This window comes from Siphateles boraxobius, unplaced genomic scaffold (assembly GCF_051911475.1).
Source record: "Siphateles boraxobius isolate OS27281-9 unplaced genomic scaffold, OSU_SipBor_1 130, whole genome shotgun sequence".
NCBI lineage: Eukaryota > Metazoa > Chordata > Actinopteri > Cypriniformes > Leuciscidae > Siphateles > Siphateles boraxobius.
This window is the reverse complement of record NW_027508734.1, coordinates 11,282,625-11,298,871: the sequence shown is the minus strand read 5'-3', so window position 1 is coordinate 11,298,871 and position 16,247 is coordinate 11,282,625. Positions and strand designations below refer to the sequence as shown.

At 37.0% G+C, this 16,247-nt stretch overlaps 1 long non-coding RNA gene across 1 annotated transcript; it reads right to left on the bottom strand.

The window, feature by feature from the left end:
- Positions 1-520: 520 nt before the first annotated feature.
- On the bottom strand, positions 521-14,709 carry LOC143736572 (uncharacterized). The gene is made up of 3 exons (XR_013203485.1): positions 14,650-14,709; positions 986-1,123; positions 521-732 (listed from the first exon to the last, which is right to left on the bottom strand). It is a non-coding gene; the product is annotated as an uncharacterized LOC143736572 (long non-coding RNA).
- Between the last annotated feature and the right edge of the window lie 1,538 nt (positions 14,710-16,247).

The following is a 16,247-nucleotide window of genomic DNA, read 5'->3' as shown; positions in this document are numbered from 1 at the left end:
TTTTTATTAAGTTAAAAGGGGAATGCAGAGGCAAAATTTAACAGTCTCATGTTCGACTTGGAAATGGGCACTGCACAGGCCGATCAGTTTATCACATCAAAGTACCGCCGTCTGCTCTCTCTTTGTCATTCACCGATCACACGGTGCAGCGCCAGCTCAAGTCGAACAAGCCACCTACTGTGTTTTGAAAGAGGTGTGGCTTTGGAGATGTTCTGAAGGGAGGGTGGAATCTCATGCTTTCAAAGCTAGTCTCGTTGCCAACCCTACCTTTAAGCAAAACGTTAAATAGTTATGAATTGCTGTGAGATTGTTAAATTCATACGCATTAACTTCTGGACAAAGATTTAAGGTAATTTAAGTGCAAACAAAAACACCAACTCATCAAATCAAGCAATTTTCATTGTTTTTCCACAAGTCATCTTGCATAAATGTGAGATTTATTTGGTGATAAACAGGGAAGACATCCAAACATCCATTGGTTAAAACAGCGCAGTTATGCATGGCCACATTCTACCCCCCATATAGCAAGGAGGACTGCACCATAGGGCCAGGACATTGGCCATCAGCGTGAGTATGGTGAACGTTTTCAGGACACACTGGAGGCCTGGGCAGTTCGGCTGCAGGCTTGAGTGGTTGTGCCGTAGGCGTCACTGGAGGATTCTGCGTTTCGACTGTAGGCATGACTAGAGTATTCGGCGGTTCAGCTGCAGGCGTTAACGTTTCGGCTGCTGTCTTCACTGCATGGATACATATACAGATAATCAGCTTTAGTCAGTCCGTTTAGTGCCATTCAGTCTCATATATAGCATAAAACACAAATTGGAAGGTTCACTTAAAGTATTAATCATCATCTATTCATTTTTTAAAACCCATCCTGTGCTTGCAGTGCTATTGGCTGAATACTTTTGACATTGCGTCGGATTTCTTGTTATTTAAGTTTGTCTTGTTTGATTTTATCGTTCTCAAACACTAATATAACAAACACCTGTATATGGAGCCATACACTGATGTCTACATCCATTGTCACAGCATTTCTCATTTCTCAGACAGTCACTGTCACATGAACACATCTTAGCACACATTCCTGCTCCAGAGTTTGTGCTTGGACATTCTCCTGGCTTTGCTGTTATACAGATACATGACAGAAACCACATAATTGAATACTGAAGGTCTAATTCACTGTACAAAAGAAAGCCGTCAAAGATGATTGGAGTAGTTTTTACAGGAATATTCAGTTTCACATTTAGATGAATGCATCACTTGCTATTTCCTTGCAATTTACTAGGAACTTCTGATTTTTTTAAAACTTATTTATACACCATTTTTTCAGGGTTTCTTTTGGGAGACCTACTACAGCATCCATCGTTAATTGAAACTCACCAAAAAAAAGGCGTCACTTTGTCAGCTTAAAATCAAAGCTTAGAAATCTACAATTTATCACTAAACTGCATCAATCAGTTTCAAAGGCTGAGAGTGCCATTACAACCTCTAGTAGGGTGAGTAATAGTGCAATGCTGATAGAAAACATTACATCAGTTATTATGTTGTATTACTGGTGTAACTTGTATGTCTTTGAAAATTGTCAATGCCATCCCCATGGCCACCCGCATTTCATCTTAAGCATTTAAATAGGCTACACAACAGAAGTTTCAGGTTATAATTAGCTCCTCATGTTATATTGTAGGCCTATATAGAAAACAAAACATTAAACAAAAGCTTAAATTCAGGATTGCCTATCTGGTAACAATTTTGTAGTCATATAATAACATTAATGTTGATTTACAGTAAACAAAAACGCCTATATTAGTGATTGTATGGGTTTTACTTGTACAACGAAATGAATGCATAAACGTAGACAGTTATTCAGATTTATGCGTCGCTTATTATTGAAACTAAACCAACGTACAAAGTTCATCTTCCACTGGACGTCTGTACTGAATTCTTGGTAAAACAATGTGAAGAGTTGTGCCTAAAGTCAAATTTGTAAGGCACTTATTTATGCAGTCCTTCAGGGTGTGTAAGGAAGTAAAAATATCTTCTCATCTACGACTGCAGCGTCTATTGTGCTCAAACATGCAGATAGACACAATAAAACAGCACTCAACGGTAGGTAGTACACTCGAGCTGTCGTCATCCTCACCACTCACAATCAACTCTGCCGGAAGATTAGGGAGTTGGGTAGGGCAGACAACGAGGCACACAAAACTAAAATGAAAAACCGTGTCGCTGGATCAAAACATCTGCAGAGTCACACAACAAACGCTGTGAAAATGATTTAGATCGCTTTTTGAAAACGCGTTTTTGAAGTAACTAGGAGGTCTGGGCAACTCCAACCTTGATGAAACTCACCTGCCTGTAACTTTACAGTAGCCTAATCTTGAAGACATTCATTTAGCTTGTTCAGGTGTGTTTGATCAGGGTTGAAGAAACGCTGCATTCACCCGTATAGCAAAAAATTAGGTGGTACAGCGATCACGTGGTACAAGTTACTAAGCTAGGATTAGGCCTTAGTTCAATTAGAGCATTTAAGTAACTTTTTTAAACTTGCCTTAAACTCCACCTATCGGCTATTGTAACGCTCGCCGTAAAGCAAGTCATGTTTGTAGTTTCTTATGTCTCATTCGAACTACAGATCCGCTACCCGATCTGGCAAACTTGCATAGTGCGGTTATCATCGACATATAGAGCTAGACGCCCTATCGACCGCTACTGCCTACTGGCGCGGACGAGCCACGGGGCCGCCATCTTAGACCGGTCACCCGCTCCACTCAGTTATCCACTATTAACCCAAAACGAACACTAAACATTGGCTTTAACGTTACTACAGTAAGTTAGCCAAATCAAACACAGAACCATGTTTAGCATGCCTGTAGATAACCAAGCATGTAAATAAACAATACATAAAAGCTCTAATCAAAGAATTTTACACTAATTCCAAGTTCGCTGTTGAGATTTAAAAAAAAGTTTGTAACATTAAGTATGAATGAGCATTTAACAAGCTGGTTTGCAGAGCCAAACAGCATTGTCATTTGTTTACTTCCTTGCTGCAACGTACAATTAACAATACGAACTATTGCAGGAAAACACATCGACGAAAAATAAATTATACTTACAGGTTTTGGCTCGTAAACAACAGCTTCTGTTCTTAAAGTTGGAACTGCTCCATCTTTCAGCACAAGCCGTTGTGCGAATCCTACATTGAGCTTGCGAAGATTGTTGAAGCTTTCCTCCGTAAAATGTTCAGCAAAGAGAGTGAGATTTGGGTAATAATTATGAGGGACTGAGTTAAAAATAAATTTCAACCATTGATCCCAAACTCCCCCATCCCTAGGAAGGCTGAACAAAGTGGACCTGCAATCCAGATGAAAATAACAGCGTTTTGACGGCATTGCGGCAACAACAGCCTAGTATACCACAACAACTCTTCTCCAAAGCAAAAATGGCCTCGCCCCCTTATTTAGTATTCTCGGAGGAGGGGTTTATGTAAATATTGGGGTTAGTGATGTCAGCAACCCTGGAGGAAATGTTGTGTATTCCCTACCGGCCGTTTGCTGTAGTCCTTAGAAATTGATTTCTTTAAAAGAAAATATCTCCCTTTGCCTTGAACAGCAACATTACACACTAGCTAAAGTTAGAAAAGTGAAATCGTGTTTTACCACCCCTTTAAGGAATGTACAAATTCACCTCACCAAGACCCAAACACATGCAAAAACTCTTGTAACGAAAGACCTCTGTTTCCATCCTCTCCAGCTGCCTGATTCATAAATGCACAAAATGGGCACTGAAATATGCTTACGCAATTTTCCTTGTATATATTGGGATTTATAAAAAAACTTTCCGCAGACCATGCATACGCTCTCCTTAAAGGGACACTGTGTAGGAATTTCTCCCATCAAGCGGTGAAATTGTATTTTGGATTCAAACGAATTGTGCTATCCAGCGCCTCGCTTTTTCTAATGCGTGTTGCATCTACGGTAGCTGTTATGTGCCAAAAAGCTATGACAGGATGTCTTCTAAAAGCACTTATTTAAAACAAACTGCAACTTTGACATAACGAACAAACGAATGTTACAGTATAAATTACTGACTGAGTTGCCGGGGCAGTGACAAGCGCCTCTCACTGCTCTGCTCTGGTCCTCCATTTCTGCTGCTTTCAGTTTCAGCTGGCTCTGAACGAAAACTTGTTGTGGAAACGCGTTGGTCTAGTACTTTTTGACCCTCTCTGATATTATAGTTTTTCAAGATGGCGGAACTACATGGAAGCCTCCGTGGACCTACCCGTCACATGTATATAAAGATAATAAATTCTTTGTTTACGAGGATAAGTCAGATAATTGGCAGAGGTGTTTGTATACCATTGAGGACATATTTATGAATAAAAATATTGATTTTAGATAATAAAATACCTAAAAAACGACACATTGTCCCTTTAAGCCTCATCTGTGAAACTGGGAGCTAAACTCTGCAGGAAAGTGAATCTGTGGCTGGAGGCTGGCATAAATCGGCATTGAATATCAAGAGGCACAGCTTACACAGACACAGGGGTATGTCTAGAATTTGAATCTGGATTTCTAAAAATGCTGATTGATTTGCATTGAGGATCCATGCAAGTAATTATGACTGAAAACAATGTTTCCAGCAACTATGGGAACACACAGCCATGGTTATATCAAAGCCACTTTAATATACTGTATATCATATTTTTTAAGATGAACAGATTTTAGGCTTTTATTCACATATGGACATTTTGTTATTAAATTAACGAAATGGGAATACAGAATCCTAAAAATACTTAAATCTATAAAACAATAAAATCTAAATTTGCAAATCTAAAACGTCAAGTATTACAAATGTGAATAAAGTCTGATCCTTTAGAAAAGCAATAGCCCACCTCTCCTAAACAAATGGCATGATTTGAGGTATAATTCATGTCATTAACAAACTGAATCCCATTAACATACAGAATCTGAGCCCTGGTTTGAATCATTTTGATGGAATAGCCCTTCATATTCATGGTAAATCCACTGAAGTCTGACTCTGTGCTGAGTCCAGTGGATGTCACCCTCATAAATGTCCTCGCAACACTGACTTTAAGTGAAGACCGCTCTCACAGCGAGTGGTGCCTGAACTGCTGGACCAGAAGAATCAGCAGTGAAAGTATTGGGCAACTTTAGCGTCCACCCTGCTGGGCCCTGCCATTTCACCCACGGGGGCAGAGCCCCAACCGGTCAGGGGTGCTTTATGTGGCTGCACTCATGGGGCTGTGGACAGGGAGTCATAGCAGGCACAACAAACAAAAGCAGAGGAAGGATTTCATGGGTGGTGGAGATGTCAGATGGGTGTCAGAGGTCTGTGGACTATAATAAACACTGCCACTATAGAAAAAGACGTTTCGTATCCACCCAAACAAGCACAAACTAGATTCATTCTCACATTGTAAGGTCTACATTCTTTTATTTTTCTGCATAAATATCATACATGTGTGTGTTTGTAATACGTAATATATTAGATGTGATTAATCAAATCATTTGCTAAATTGTATCCTATAAAATATTAATCTCACATATGTGATTTAGAGTTCAGAAGAGATCTTAACAATGTCTCAAATTGTGCTCAGATTTGCCAAGACACCACAGTTTGTCATCAAAAATCAGAGATCACAATATAAACTCAAACATTTCTCATAAATTATTCAATCACCAAATGTTTATAAAATCATCATACTCTAAACTAGAAATGAAAAACATATGCAGCCATTATTGATTTACAGTTAAAGTAATTTTAATAAAATAATTTTATGAGAAACATTTTAGCTAACATAACTGAGAATGTCATATTAAAGTAACTTGAGCTAAGAAAGACATTTTCATTTAACATTTACATTTAATAATTTAGCAGAAATTTTTATCCAAACATGTTCCATTGGGTATAAAAATATTTTTTAAACCACTCATGTCTCTATATTCACATTTGTATCACACTTTTAGGTTAACATGTTCCTCATTTAAAAAATAAATAAATAAATAATTCCAGCACTAAATAGAGTAACTCTGGCTTCCCTCCAAGTAAGTTATATTCTGGCCATTACAAACATTCTGAGCCTATTAATATGTTTTTCTCATCAGAGCACAAAAGCATTGATTTAAACAGCATGCACCTAGATTCCCTCTAATTATAAATTAACTGTCTGAAAGTCTAGGTATGTGCACTGAGGGGAACATTAAAATGTAGGCTATAATAATTAAATCAAGTCATGAGAGCAGAAATATTAATGTGGGACAATCTCTCTGAATCTTTTTTATTTATTTTAGTTAAGTTAAGCACAAAAAGGGTGGCACTGATTAATGTTATGATGTTACTGAAAGACTAAAATAAATATTTTTATTGTTATTCATTTATAATTTACACTGGCTATTAGTCATGTCCACGTTACTCAGTGAACAGTCCTCTAGCGCCGCCTACTGACCGACACTGTCATAGCAGCATCACTTTGCTGGTCAAGCCTCAAGAAATGAAAGAGAAATTTAAGTTGTTAAAAGAGAGAAGATAAGACAAGAGAAGAGGAATTTACTGTTTGTTGAGTCTTCAACCTTCGCCTTGATTCTGAGACTGGGTGAAATCGCTCTCGTTGGCACGTTCATGAGAAAAGTAGCAATATCCGGTTTGGGAACGAATCGCTTGTGAGTCTGACATTTTTATTGAATCGTAGCCTACATGGTTGTCCAATAATATGATAGTAAAACATTAAAAATAAATTGATTGTTTTAAAACTTAGAGCTTTTGAGTCACGCAAAGCAAATTATGTCAATTTCAAAAGGGCTAAAATTTTAATGGATTTTATTAACATTCCCAGCATTGTTTTGTTTTTTTGTCAGTAGGCCAATAGGCCTCAGAATTATTTCATATCAAGTTAAATTCCGCATTCAGTCCCTCTCTTTGATTTCTTATTATTTATTTTTTGCTGTTTTGAGAGGAAAACATGGTTCTCTGACTGTGACCCATCTGTGACACTTGTCATGTATAGAATGGTTTGACTTCCACTGCGACTCTGATCCTGAGTGAAAGGAGATGAAGAAGGGAGAATGTCTGCTCAGTCAGAAAATGTGTTGTGAAAACGCAGATCTAGTATCCTCTCTCTTTCTATGATGTGTCCTGAAGACACCTAACATCTGCAAAGATTTGTTGACCTTGAATTCATTCAGTATGGGCCATGTCTATGTGAATATTGCATGTATAGGCCTATAAAAGAGAAAATATGTTTAAAAATTATTTAATATTAAAAGGAATAGTTTGCCTAGAAATGAAATCAGTCATCTTAAAATTGACTCCCCATCAACAAAGTCGTTTTAAACTAACAAGACTTTAAAAAGGGGATTTTTAAGAGTATTCTGCATGGTCATATTTTTCATTGCAATAAATGTGAATGAGGATTGATCCCAGCTAACACAGAATGTGCATCACTTTCACTAACGTTCTTAAAAAGTTATGTAAATATTAGTAGAACATTTTTAAAATAACGTTTTTGGAACAGTCTTATAATGTTATTAATAGTTAGTATAAAAAGAAGAGAAAGCGTTCTTAGAATAACATTCTCGGAATGTACTTTTAATATTATTTGCTTAATGTTTTCATAATGTTATCATAAAACTTACTGAGTACAACGTTCATAGAACGTAATTACGATGTGATTTGTACTTAATGAATGCTATAATGTAAAGAGAAAACCTTGTGAGAACAACGTTCATGGAATGTCCTTAAATTATTTTTACTTCATGAAAATTGAGAGAAAACATTCTTAGAACATATTTTTGATAGCTGGGATCAAGCTGCAAACTCAAAAAAGCACCATCAGAAAACTATTTAAAACTAAATCTACTTGAGTACTTGATTAGTTAATCAGACCTTTTAATGAATCAGTTTATTCAATTAACAAAAATGGCCTAATGATTTATAATTGGTGATTTATCACTTTGATTTTTGATTTATCACTTTGCATCCAGTTCTTGAATAAGTGAATAAAAGATAGGCTACATTTCGTTTGTTTCCTATTCAAAACTACGGCTTCGGAAGACTTGAAATATGATGCATGAATCATAAGGACTATGTATACACTATTATGTATTATGTAGCCTATGTAATATAGTTATGATGCTTTCGAATTTCCCATTTTTGTAATTGAAAAAAAGCTGCTAGTACATTTATTGTCAATTGTCTTTGTTTTCAACTGTCAAGACAGGTTTAGAGAAACATAAACATGAGTAAATGATGCCTTATCATGGGAGTAGTTTGGGAGAAATAATGGTTAATATTTAGTGTTGCAGTACCATATTATATTTGGTACCAGAGGACCTCAGGGAAACACTCTGGCGTGTCTGACCGGCAGGTTAGCATGGCAAATGCGATTAACGTTAATATCTCTGACTGATTACTCTCTCGGTGAACTGCACAGGCATTAGCAGCACTAACTCAAACTGTCCCTGTGCAATCAACAGTCAGCGTGAATGGAAGATCAGTCATTAGCATTAGCAGGCCGGGTGTGAACCGTGATTATGGGAGTTCTCTCAGCCCATTGAGTGGCCTACTCTAGTGTAGTCAACTGTGTGAGATCAGGGCAAGACTCCTCACTGGTGCATATGCCTGCGTTTAACGCTCCAACCTGCTTCCACATGGTGAGTTTACACGTCCCCTGCAGTGAAGGTGCCGTGTCTATGTAGATATTGAATGTGTGTTTGATGATTGTGCGTTGGGGGCTAATATCAGTAATCAGTGTAGTGCAAACTGTCGGGGTATAACTAGGCCTGACGTGTGGAACTGTGTTTGATATAGTCTAGCGATGTTTTACTGACTGGTTCTGTGGATGTATTTGCTGATGTTTGGGGAAACTGATTCAAAACGTGCCATCAGGTAAAAACTTTAGGAAACTTTGTGCTAGTTTTTTTTAGGGCCCGGGCTCCGATAGTGTGAGGACCCTATTGGAATTGCTCTGTTTATTTATTTTTTATAATGTTAAAATGTTAAAATTAAAAATGATATTTAAATATGTTATTGCATTTTTGTCATATATAGATGCATGTCATGCCACCTGTTTGAGTTTAAAGGGATGAAAAATGAAACTTCTGTCATCGTCTACTCATCATTTACTCACCCTCATGTCATTCCAAACCTGTATGACTGTCTTTCTTCTGTGGAACATGAAAGAATATAATTTGAATCTAAATGGGGTCCAAACAACATTTGACCCCACTGACTTTCATTTCAGGGACAAAACGACAACAACAACAAAAAACAAACAAAATCAATCTTCTTTGGAAGAAAGAAAGTCATGCAGGTTTGGAATAAATGATAAATAAATGATTTGACTGAATTTTCAGTTGAGTGAACTATCCTATATATAATATATATATATATATATATATATATATATATATATATATATATATATATATATTTACTGGGAAACAATACATAATTAAAGCATAATTCATCTGAATGAATTGTAAATTGAGATTGTAAAATATTAATATTTTAAATGTTAAAGTGCAATGTTTAGTGTTGAGTTCATAACCTTTGACAGAAAAGATAACTAAAAAAATTAGATAAATTCAATAAAGATGTAATTTTACCTTTAGCCAATCCTTTTTTAAGTTACTGTAAATGACTTAAAATAAATCCATTGACTTTATTTAAAACTGTTATTTAAAAAAAAAATCAAAAAAATTATAGACACATATACCAATGCAAATCTGAGATCTTTTTTAAATAGGTTTATTGCAAGGTTATGATTATGATCTTAAATGGATTGTTTACCGAAAAACGAAAATTGTATATTTAACCCACCTATCATAAAAAAAAGTTAATTAATTATTTTTATTCAATCAAAGTCAATTATGAAAACTGTTTGGTTGCCAACATTCCTCAAAATATCTTCATACATACAGAAATATAAATCATAGAGGTTTGGAATGACTTGAAGGTGAGTAAATTATGACAGAATTAAATGTTTTGGGGTGAACTATCCCTTTAAGACTTCTTTTCTGTTACCACTTTCAATACTTTTAATTGTTCCTAAACGGTCTGCCCTAAACTTTTTTCTTTCTTTTTCTTTTCGAACAGGAACTCTGATGAATGACTCTGATCTATCTGCACACAACGGTGTTTCGTAAAAGGCCCACTGGACACGTCTGATCGCCCTCAGTGTACAAACTCCATGTACCACAGGGTTTGAATGACAGATTTTACAAAACCGTGCACTGCTATATTAACTCTGGATAAATTCACATGCTCTGGAAATGCTCGATCCGATTTTCACAGTAATTTGGACACGTAATGGCTGCTCCTTCACTCCTGGCATGGGAAAATCACGCTGAACTTATATCGGTGGCCATTCCAGCGCTGTGTTCATCATTTGCACATAACAACTGCGTCCTCATTACTGCCTATAACATCGGAGAGTTGTGCCGTATGGAAAGCTGGAGAAATGTTCACACTTTGGTTGACTTAATTTCCACTCACTGGATTTAGCTTTCAGCATCCATGACAGGAAATAATTTGAACCCTGGCTCATTCATTTATGTTAAGTTATTATCTAATCACTTTGCCATGAGATTTTTCTAATGTGACACAAATTATATTGCTGGATATATAATTGGCAGTTAGTTCTGCCAAGGCCCCGGTGCAGAAGGCGATCTTCAAATTGAGTTGCTTACAGTTTGCGGAGCATTCGCACAAGCCAAGTGTGAAATCCATAAACACTCCGCCTTGGAGACTATACAACACACACACTGGGTGCGATATGAGCCGTGCTTGTGTTCAGTCTTCTCGAGTGTGTTAAATGTTCTTCCTGGCCAGTGCACGGCCTAAGGGTCCAGTAATCAAATCCGAGACTGTAACCTAGCAGTTGATTATTCGTATTGTTTGTTTCGAGTGATATTGCGGAGAAAATTTGCATAATATGATCCTCCACCGACATGCTCATTGGTTTTTGAGGGCTGAATTGTTTGTGGATTCAAACACTTCTTAATCCAAGGCTTTATATTTGTCAGGAGTTAAAGAATATAATGAGATGTGTGCATGGGGCACGAAGAAAAACAGGACATCAAAACGGTTTTGTATTCAACATTCTGTCTCTTTGTGTTTAAGCATAATGTTTCTGATTATATTTATATGTCAAATAGGAAGCCACAGCTGATTACTCTGAAACACACAGTGCAATGAAAGTGTGACATCTTACTTACCGAACAGGATTTGATTAATTTGATTGTTTGGTGACTTTATCCATTATGAATTTATTGTATTATCAAAGTCCCTTTCGGGCAAGTCATTTCACTCTGCGTTCATCTTTGAAACGCCTCTCGGGCAGCTATTTCAGTCATGCAAGTGCAGCTCCTATCTCTCTGAATGGAGAAACATCAAATTCTCCAAAGCCGTTTACCAAGCTTACGCTTAAATTTCATATTGGAAATCACCAATGAAATTTCACAACAACAGTCTCATTAATGATGTTTATGCTCAGATAGCATTAAAGCATTTTGTTAGGCTATCTACAAATGCACATGTGCAGTCCACATACTTCCCTATACTATATAGTAGGTGAAAAACAGTATGTGACAAAAGTAGTATGTCCAAATTCACAGAACTCATAAAAAAGTAGGCAAAAAGTACCTGTATTACCTATACTACTTCCGGTAAGATTCTGAAGTTTTCATTCGATGGACACTTTACTGTCCCATGAGGCCACGGGAGAGGATTTGTGAATGTCAATTAAGCGACACAACTGATGCTGGTGGGTCACATGATAACGACAACATGATGAATGTAGTACGTCTGGATTACATTTTAATACTACACACATTCATACTATATAGAACATACTTATTTAGCAGGCATTAAGTAATTACTTATTCAAAATAAGTACCTATGAGTTTGCGATTTCGGACACATTTAGACTTTTTAAATATCTAATGTGACAAAATTAAACACTTTTGCAAAATAATTTAAATGTCAATTGGAAAATCCACCAAATAAGACTCCCTCCCCTTCACACATGGAGTTGTCTGGAAATGCTGAAGAAAAGAGCAGTTGTGCATGTGTGTGCGAGTCTCATGATAAGACCGAGAGGCCAAACACACCCTAGGCTCTCGCTCTGAGGTTAGTCGTTGACAGGAGAGCAGGAGAGAGTTATTGCTCAATGACATTAGATGTTTTCCTTCAGTTTCATGTTGGATTGATTTCTCTGATTTTTCTGAAATACCTCCAGAGCCCCTGAGCACTGTGACTGCCATTACAGAAAAAAAACAGTGACAAGAGCAGAAAGACGGGGAAGGAATATGAAAGAATGGAGGCGATGATAAAGTAACAGAGATATATAGGAATTCATTTTACGAAGATATAAGTATTAAACTTTCATGTGCAATTTGTCTCACAGCTTGTTCTACGTACAAGAATGATTCTTCAAATGATGTACTTTGGCATTTCATTTCAAAGTAACCAGTCCAGACACACTCTTTGAAGAAAAGGTTCTATATAGAACCTTAAAGGGTTCTGTTAAAGGGTTAGTTCACCCAAAAATGTAAATGGTCCCATAATTGACTCACCCCCAAGCCATCCTAGGTGTATATGACCCTTTTTATAAGCCAAACAATCGGAGTTATATTAAAAAATATCCTGGCTCTTCCAAGCATTTTAATAGGAGTGAATAGAGGCACTCCTCATCCGATAAGAAGACAGCATAAAGGTGCATTCACGCCACATCGTAATGATCTTAATTACAAGATTTCAACTTGTAAAAAAAACTTCTCGTCCTCGTAGAGCTCGTAATTACAACTTGTGGAGCTCTTACTTGTATCACATGACTGCAGTACCACCTGACTGCTGCATTAATTTAGGAGTTGATAGTGTTGCTAGAAATGCATAATTTCCAGTCCGAAGCACGTGAACAGCTCCCACCAGAGCGCCATGTGTTTTCATCTTGAAATTACGGTAATGACATGACAAATGGCATGAACGCAACATAAATCCCTTAATGTGCAAAAAAAAAAAATCTCACATGACTTTGCCTCAACAATAATGTTGATTGGATACCCGGACTAACCAGCGGACCAATTTCTTTGCTTGAGCCAAAGTTTGTCATCAAACTGATTTGGTTTAAAGGTGCAGTGTGTGATTTTTAGCGACATCTAGCGGTTCGGCTGCGAGTCGGACTGAGGGCTCAGCCCACTGCTCACCCCTCCCTTTCGAAGAAGCTACGGTGCCTGAAACTGGACAAACATATCGTCATCTGAGACAGCAGAGAATAGCCAGAGTAAGCCAAGAGTGTGTAACATTGTCACTGTTTCTGTACCACAGTCCATTATAAACCACATCATGGATAAAGTTTACAAAGCCATCATGCCGGCAAAAATGGCATGATTGTACAGCGCGCGCGTCTCCGCATCCCCTAGACACCACTTACTACACACAATAGGTTTTTTTTCTCTGATTTTGAAAACTCTTCGCGATCTACTTAAAATGCTTCCAAGATCGACTGGTTGGTGATTCCTGTAACGTTACTGTTTTACGGTCAATGACAAGAGTACTAATCAGCTGTCTCACGAACGTGCAGCACATTTATCCCCACATAGCAAAGCCATAACACAGCGAGGGAGAACTAAGTTACACGAAACAATCCAACTACATATTTTACACCACTGACAAGGGAAAAGTCACTACTCACGGTGTTTATGGCTAGCTTCTAGCTTTCTGCGGCTTCTCTTTCAAGGTTGTGACGAAACGCGCTCTGTAACGCTGTTTGTTCGCTGTCGGCTACGGTAGAAACATGACGTCACAATATGTCGACCTTCATAGAAGGGGATTCCCGCGGTTATGTAGATATAAATGTCTCATTCTGAGGTAATAAAAACATTACGGTTTATTAAGTAAGTTCTTTATACACCACTGAAAACATAGTTATGGATGTCATATTGCATTTCTGTTAATAGATACTTACACATTGCACCTTTAATTCCCTCTCAGAAGTGTCTGACATTAAAGCAGTTACCAAACCCCAGGCATCCGAACACAAGACAATACGACAGCGTTTATTGTATTTCATCTGCACGATGTAGGAAAAACGAGCCACAGTGGCTTCAACGATTGCAGCAACTTGCATTTTTATTTCAGATATTTTGCACCAATTTGTCAGGAAGTGACCATTTTTGTTCTCATTAATACATGCGATGGAAACGGTACCATATTTGCAAATGTTCTTTTTGATATTCCAACCTTGCGCATAATTTAATTTAGCAACTTTGGATGCAAACAGCCATTGAGATGTGGATGGTGGACTTTACTGACTTAAACACAAAACACTTTAGCACTTTAAGCAATGCCCTAGGAGTGAGATTTGACTCATATTTTCATCAGAAAATGTAAATATCTAGTTCATAGTTTACTGTAATGCTTTAAAAGTTTGTTTATAGTGCTCCATTCCTTGTTTATTTTTCAAAAAAACTGAGCACAACCGCTGTTTGCCGCTGTATTACTCAATTATTCTTTTGCATGCCCTGGCGTTTAATGCAATTTCACAATAACACTCACTCTACAACTCATTAACAGCTCGTGTTAAATCACAAGGTTCAAGTTGCAATGTGACACAAAGTCCCAGATTCCTACCTCTTACTCCAGATGTGGTACTACGAGCCAGAATAATCGCTTAACAATGTTCATTGTGTGAATGCACACCTTGACTAACACACCCTGTTCTCGGATCAGAAATGTATTCTGCACAGCTGAAGCAAATTACATTGAGTTAATCAGAGGATCTCGCCCTGGTTTACATGCTCTGCTTGTGATGTGTCGTGGCGTGAAAGTGAAAAAGCAATTCATTTACATAAGAGCAAACAATACATGAGCTCTAAGACAAAGGATGGAGTTGAATTGCAAAGAAATAACATTAATGGCAGTCCTCTAAGGAGCTTCACCATGTGACACAATTGATTAAGATATTTAGAGGTCGTATACTGAAGACATGACAAAAAGTAAACATTGATATCAGGCCAGTTTAATGCGGAAACTAATCTTGAACACAATTAAAGCTTAATAAATTGGCAACTGACTAAAAAGAAAAAAAATATTTGCATACCATTGTTGTTTGGGATTCTAATGTAAAAAAATGTTAGAAAATAAACGGTCCATATATATGTATGACAAATTATGCAAAATAAGAATATAGATGTTTTACTTTATGACTGTCATTTTTTTCCTACTTTCCAAATGAAAAAAAAAAAAAAAAATATATATATATATATATATATATAGAGAGAGAGAGAGAGAGAGAGAGAGAGAGAGAGAGAGAGAGAGAGAGAGAGAGAGAGAGAGAGAGAGAGAGAGATTATACTGTATATTGTCCCAAATTCAGATATTCAATTTTAAACTATAAATAAAGTAAAACACATAACATTTACTTTTTATACATCAGTTGACTTTCATCTCTAGCTCTGAAACTGATGGTAACACAGTACACACATTTTTGATCACAGTAAATTAATAGCTGTGGTGGAAATTATGTAATGTGTAATTCTCACAATATAATATCAAAATGGTTTATTTCACTGCATTTGGATAATTGGAGTAATAATAATTCAGACTTTTATAATGGACTTTCATAGTTTAAGATTAAAAGTATGAGATTTGGGACCAGAGTACAACAACAAAATCTAAAGACTATTTGGAAAGTAGATAAACTAATTGATGAAAACCCTCTAAGAATTCATGTGACCTTCACAAAATAAAAATAAAAACCTGAAACATAAACATGCATAATGTTGATGAAACACCCATATGTTAACATTCAGCATGCAGGTCAATTTAGCCTAATTAGTGGTGTTTACTATAGGTAATACTTTTAAAATCTGGATATGGATGAAGACAGTTAGGTTTCTAGATAACTAATGGGAACAAAATTGAAAAAAGGTTACATTTGTCTTGAGTGCACTTGTGTGTGTCACTGTGTTTTAGAAGTCTTTTGGCCTTTATGATTGGAGGCAGTTTGTGACAGTGATATTAGGAGGAGCGTAACAATATGTTGTTTTTATACAGGCGGGGGTGACAGTCTTACAGTTAGCTGGGGTGTATGGATGCGGGGCGATGCCCTGAGGTGGGTCGGCCCAGCGGTGCGCATTGACCTGGCTTGTCGCTCACTGACCTGTGATACGGACATAATGAAGTGTGAGTGGCCGTCACCTTAACCGCCTGTGACAAGCCATCCTAGC